The sequence below is a fragment of the Puma concolor genome, chromosome B3, assembly GCF_028749965.1.
Source record: "Puma concolor isolate L17-30 chromosome B3, mPumCon1.1.hap2, whole genome shotgun sequence".
NCBI lineage: Eukaryota > Metazoa > Chordata > Mammalia > Carnivora > Felidae > Puma > Puma concolor.
In genome coordinates this window covers 121196833-121204165 of record NC_141672.1, presented here as the reverse complement: position 1 = coordinate 121204165, position 7333 = coordinate 121196833, and positions in this window count along the sequence as shown.

The window sequence follows — 7333 nt, the reverse complement described above, 5'->3', positions numbered from 1 at the left end:
ATTGTGACCAAGTGGAATTTATCCCAGCTATTCAAGGTTGTTTCAATGATATTCAATCCACGTAAAAATCATATTAATAGGAAAAGAAGGAAATGCATATCATCTCAGTAGTCAGAAAAAGAATTTGATAAAACCTAACACCCATTCATGATTTTTTAAAATCTCCCAACAAGTTAGAAATATAAGGGAACTTCCTCAATCTGACATATGGCATCTACAAAAAAATTCACCACATAGTTAATTGGAAGACTGAAAGCTTTCCACCTAGGATCAAGAATAAGATAAGAATGTCTGCTCTTGCTATAACTGTTCAAAAAATTCAACATGAGGTTCTAGGTAGGGCAATTAGGCATGAAAAAGGAATGAAAGGCAACTTGATGAAAAAGGAAGAAGTAAAACTTTTTTGTAGATGACATGAGCTTTATGTAGAAAACCTTAAGGAGTCTACTAAAAATTTATTAGAGGTAAGAAACAAGTTCACTGAGGTTGCAGGACACAAGACCAATACTGGTAACCATTTGCATTTCTATAAATTAGTTGTAAAGAATTCAAAAGTGAAATTAAAAGACAATTACATTTATAATATCATCAGTTGACTGAGGGTTGCACCAAGACACACTCTGGCCTGGTTTCCTCCCCAGAACTGCCAGAAGTAGGCAGTTGTGCAGCCAATCCTCCCAACAGCTGTGGGAAATTGGTAGCGCCTTCACTACACCAGGGGGCAGCAAACTACAAGTTTGGTAAATCATACAATAAACCTGGAAGCACCAAATTTTTTCTGAAGAGTCAAGAAATATTTTAGACTTAGCTGGCCATCTGGGTCTCTGCAACAACTACTCAACTCTGCTCTTGTAGCCTGAAAGTAGTTGTAAACAGTATAGTACATAAAGTAATGGGTGTGATTATATTCCATCAAAACTTTATTTGAAAACAGAGTGGGTGCCAGATTTGGCTTGTAGGCTGTAGTTTTCCAATGCTTTCACTACCCCTGGGATATAAAACTCTAAAGAAAAGCAAGAAAGCAAAAGAGTAGTTCCACTAGTGTGGGAGGAGGTGGCTGTGAGACAGGAGCAGGCAGGTTCTTGTGGGCTTTTGCCAACCATGGAGGTAGGTCTTGAACTGGTTTGTGTTTACCTGGGAATTGACTTTATAACATGTTGTTCCACTGTGCATTTGTTTTATGTACTTTTCCAAATGTGTTGTATTTCACAATAAACAAAATATAAAAACAAAACAAAAAACCCTGATAGCTATGCACAAAGACATTTAAATTTCATTCCCCACTAAGAATTCTTTCTTCTTCTCACTTAGTTACCTCTGTAGAAATGCTGATAATTTTGGAGGTGAGAGATTTTTCTAAAAAAAAATTTAAATGGTTCTAATTTAAAACCTCATTTTCAATTTACCCATTTCACTCAAAATATATTTCTTTCTGTTCCTAAAACCTTAAAGCCCATCCCCCATCACTCACATTGCACTTAAAATCTAATCTGCTTGCCCTGACCTCCAAACAGGCAGTTGCTAGCATTTATGGAGCCTCCAGTTTGTATAAAATGCATAATACATGGGTTGATTTAGAATAGATATTCCTAAGGCCCTTTTTAGCTCTAGAAATCTATTCACTAGTTGGTTTCTGCGCCAGTATTTCTGAGTGTGGTTGGAAATTATAGAGTAGGTGCCCAAGACTGACTAGACCTGCACCTGGAAAGGCTTTATTTCTTTCAAGGTCAGACCTGCTGGGTCTCCCTCTGCTCCATTGAGTCCTGCTCATAGATAGTTGACTCAGCCCAGAGTTGCACACCCCCAAGCCCTCCTATCAAATGGGCATGAGTGTTCTTTAGGATGGGGACAAATACTGCCTTCTCAAAGCCATTTGGCTCTACCACATGCCTGGAAGGCTTTTTCTGGGGAGTCTCACCGTAATTACAAGACCTGGAGGTCTGAAGACTCTAACCAGAGTGCTGCCTTCAAAAAAGGACCTTCAGGGCACTTGGGTGGCTCAGTTGTTTGAATGTCTGACTTCGGCTCAAGTCATGATCTTACAGTTCCTGAGTTCAAGCCCCGCGTCAGGCTCTGTGCTGACAGCCTGGAGCCTGCTTCAGATTCTGTGTCTCCATCTCTCTTTGCTCCTCCCCCCACTCTTTCTCTCTCTTTCTCTGTCTCTCAAAAATAAATAAACATTTAAAATTAAAAAAAAAAGAAAAGGACCTTTAGGAAAGGACCCCTGGTTGGCCCTCGCTCCCCTCATGGGGACCCATCCAACAGAGCTGGGAGACTTTGCTTTAAAACATGTTTAATAGGGGCATCTGGGTGGCTCAGTCGGTTAACTGTCCGACTTCCAGTCAGGTCGTGATCTCACATCCGTGGGTTCAAGTCCCATATCAGTCTCTGCGCTGACAACTCAGAGCCTGGAGCCTGCTTCAGATTCTGTGTCTCCCTCTCTCTCTGCCCCTCCCTGGCTGGCTCTCTCTCTCTCTCTCTCTCTCAAAAATAAATAGACATTAAAAAAATTTTTAAAAAACCATGTTTAATAGTTCCTCAAAAAGTTAAAAATAGGGGCACCTCAGTCAGTTAAGCATCCAGCTTCAGTTCAGGTTGTGATCTTGTGGTTCATGGGTTCAAGCCCCACATTGGGCTCTCTGCTGTAAGCACAGAGCCTACTCCGGCTCCTCTCTTCCTCCCCTTCTCTATGTCCCTCCCCCACTGGTTCTCTAAATAAATAAATAAATAAATAAATAAATAAATAAATAAGGTTTTAAAAATTAAGGATAGAACTACCCTATGACCCAGCATTGCACTACTAGGTATTTATCCAAAGGATAAAAAAATGCTGATTCTAAGGGATACATGCACCCCACTGTTTAGAGCAGCACTATCAACAATAGGCAAAGTATGGAAAGAGCCCAAATGTCCATCAACTGATGAATGGATAAAGAAGAGGTGGTATATATATACAATGGACTTGGCATCCATATATATACAATGGATTACCTGGCAATCAAAAAGAATGAAATCTTACCATTTGCAACAACATGGATGGAACTAGAGGGTATTATGCTAAGTGAAATAAGTCAGTCAGGGAAAGACAAATATCATATAATTTCAGTCATTTGTGGAATTTAAGAAAAAAACAGATGAACATAAGGGAAGGGAAACAAAAATAAGATAAAAACAGAGAGGAAGATAACCCATAAGAGACTCTTAAATACAGAGAACAAACTGAGGGTTGCTGGTGGGGTGTTGGGTAGGGGAATGGGCTAAATGGGTGATGGGCATTAGGGAGGGCCCTTGTTGGGATGAGCACTGGGTGTTACATGGAAGTGATGAATCACTAGATTCTAATCCTGAAATGATTATTACACTATATGTTAACTCACTTGGATTTAAATTTTTCATAATGAAAAACAATAAACCATGTTTAATAAATGAGCATACCAAGGAACTATGGATTTCAGCATTCCTGAAAGAGGAGCCAAGAGGCTGGCCTCTCATGGAGAGTGAGGCAGGAGACACTACTCTCTGACACTGTCAGAGCTCGCTCTCTCTCTCTCTCTCTCTCTCTCTCACTTGTGCTCTCTGTCTCTCTCTCATTCTGTTGTAGAGACCCAAGGGTGAAAAAGTCCAGAAGAGATTAGCATGCCCAGAAGGAACCTTCTTTATCTCTTCTCTTCCTCCTGGGACTTGAGTATACGGGATACATAGCTCACTGAAGGGACATGCACTTCACCCAGAGGGTTCTGCCAGTCTTCTTTCTTAGGTCTGGCCTCATCATAGTTTTAAGTACCAGAATTGGGTGAACAGTGCTTTACTGAGTGTTCTTAGGAACATGCCTATTTACTTTGGGTCTTTCCATTATTTTATCTCTGCTAAAAGTTAACAGATTAAATGTGAGTATCAGAAAGGTGTGGTGGTACCTGAACTGTCAAACAATTCTGATGGGAGTATAGAATTGTATAATCACATTGGAAAACTGTTTCGTGTTTTCTGTTAAGGCTTAACTTATGCCTACCTTCTGAAATTCCACTCCTAGGTATGTACACAAAAGAAATGAGTGCATATGTCCACAGAGAGACCTGTATAAGAATGTTCAGAGCCATTTTTATTCATGATAGTCTCCAACTGGATACAACCTAAATGTCTATCAAAAACAGAAAGGATAAATTGTGTTATATTTACCTAACGGAATACTACTAACCACCACCCCCCCGCCCACACACACACACACACAAAGAATGAAGTACTGGAACATTCAACAACATGGGTGAATCTCACATATTGTTGAGTGAAAGAAACCAGCTACAAACAAAAACAGACACATAGACCAATGGAATAGAATAGAAATCCCAGAACTAGACCCACAAACGTATGGCGAACTAATCTTTGACAAAGCAGGAAAGAATATCCAATGGAAAAAGACAGTCTCTTTAACAAATGGTGCTGGGAGAACTGGACAGCAACATGCAGAAGATTGAAACTAGACCACTTTCTCACACCATTCACAAAAATAAACTCAAAATGGATAAAGGACCTGAATGTGAGACAGGAAACCATCAAAACCCTAGAGAAGAAAGCAGGAAAAGACCTCTCTGACCTCAGCCACAGCAATTTCTTACTTGACACATCCCCAAAGGCAAGGGAATTAAAACAAAAATGAACTACTGGGACCTTATGAAGATAAAAAGCTTCTGCACAGCAAAGGAAACAACCAACAAAACTAAAAGGCATCCAACGGAATGGGAAAAGATATTTGCAAATGACATATCAGACAAAGGGCTAGTATCCAAAATCTATAAAGAGCTCACCAAACTCCACACCCGAAAAACAAATAACCCAGTGAAGAAATGGGCAGAAAACATGAATAGACACTTCTCTAAAGAAGACATCCGGATGGCCAACAGGCACATGAAAAGATGCTCAATGTCGCTCCTTATCAGGGAAATACAAATCAAAACCACACTCAGATATCACCTCACGCCAGTCAGAGTGGCCAAAATGAACAAATCAGGAGACTATAGATGCTGGAGAGGATGTGGAGAAATGGGAACCCTCTTGCACTGTTGGTGGGAATGCAAAGTGGTGCAGCCACTCTGGAAAACAGTGTGGACGTTCCTCAGAAAATTAAAAATAGACCTACCCTATGACCCAGCAATAGCACTGCTAGGAATTTACCCAAGGCATACAGGAGTACTGATGCCTCGGGGCACTTGTACCCCAATGTTTATAGCAGCACTCTCAACAATAGCCAAATTGTGGAAAGAGCCTAAATGTCCATCAACTGATGAACGGATAAAGAAATTGTGGTTTATATACACAATGGAGTACTACGTGGCAATGAGAAAGAATGAAATATGGCCCTTTGTAGTAACATGGATGGAACTGGAGAGTGTGATGCTAAGTGAAATAAGCCAAACAGAGAAAGACAGATACCATATGTTCACTCTTATGTGGATCCTGAGAAACTTAACAGAAACCCATGGGGGAGGGGAAGGAAAAAAAAAAGAGGTTAGAGTGGAAGAGAGCCAAAGCATAAGAGACTCTTAAAAACTGAGAACAAACTGAGGGTTGATGGGGGGTGAGAGGGAGGGGAGGGTGGGTGATGGGTATTGAGGAGGGCACCTTTTGGGATGAGCACTGGGTGTTGTATGGAAACCAATTTGACAATAAACTTCATATATTGAAAAAAAAAACAAATTTAGAGAAACGATTATCTGATTATGGAGTTGGCCTCAGACTAGTTCCTTTAAAGAGTAAAAGAAAAGAGAGAGAGAGAAGAATAGATAAAAAAATTAATGATGTTTTCTTGTCTCTTCCAAGATAATACACAGGTAACAAAATAAATTATTATAATTTTTAATGTTTACTTATTTTTGAGAGAGACAGAGTGTGAGCAGGGGAGGGGCAGAGAGACAGAGGGAGACACAGAATCTGAAGCAGGCTCCAGGCCCTGAGCTGTCAGCACAGAGACTGATGTGGGGCTGAAACCCATGAGCCATGAGTTCATGACCTGAGCCGAAGTCAGCCACTTAACAGACTGAGCCACCCAGGTTCCTCAAATTATTATACATTGATTGCATGGTGGAATAAGAGCTAGGCAAGGAACTTGTAGATAATGAGACCAACATGAGAAATCATGAGTATACATGAGGAACAGCAAGAGAGGCATGGCTAGAATCAATGGAAAATAACACTGGAAACTTTGGGAAGGGACATTAAAAAATAAAAAAGAAAGAAAGAAACCAGCTACAAGAGAGAATGTGCTGTATTTCATTTATATGAACTTCAAGAAGACAAAACTAAATGATAATGATTGAAGTCAGAATAGTGATTTTCTTGAGGGAAGGTATAGGTCCAGAAGGAACCTCTAGAGTCCTAGAAATCCTCTATATTTTGATCTGGGTAGGGGGGATGATAGGTATATAGATATAGATACAGATATATAGATAGATATAGATATAGATAGACCAAGCTGCACACTTAAGAAAGATTCCAGTTAGTAAGTAAAAAAATGATTGAATTTTAAACATCATTATTTTGGCATTTAATCTAATTTATTTAATCAGGCAAAGATCATCAGGCAAAGTTTCATGGATGAAACTTTTAGCTGAAAGGATGATAGGGAAGTTTACAGAAGAAAGAACAGGTTCTCACTACCTGAACCCACTGACCTTATCAGGCATTAGGTACCTCCAGATTTGATGCAGTAGAAATCACTAGCACCATCTATGTCATATTTTTAAAATTAAAAGGTACAACTGCAATCTAATCAAACATCTAGAAGTGACATCTAGTTTATAGAAAATACGGATGATAGAGGTACACATTAAATTATGCTACAAAAAAACTAGCAACTGCATTAGTTACCTATGGCTACATAGCAAATTACCACAAACTTTAAGTTTTAAAGAATATTTGTTTTCTCACAGTTTCTGGGGGTAGAGAGTAAGGCTTAGCTCGATCCTTCGCTTGGAGTCTTAAAAGGCTGCAATCATGATGTTGACTGGCACTCTTTTAAATTAATTTGTTATTTTTTAAAATTTAAGTATATTTAAATTTAAATTATACTTAAATTTAAGTATACTTTTTTACTTTTATTATAATTGACACACAATGTTACATTAGTTTCAGGTGTACAACATAGTGATTTGAGAAGTTTATATGCAGTTATGCTCACAAGTGTAGCTACCATCCATCAACCATATAATGCTATTACAAGCCATTGACTATCTTCTCTATATTGTACCTTTTATCTCCATGACTTATTTCATTCCTTAAATGAAAGCCTGTATCTCTCACTCCCCTTTGCCTATTTTGCCCTATTCCCCATTGCCTCCCC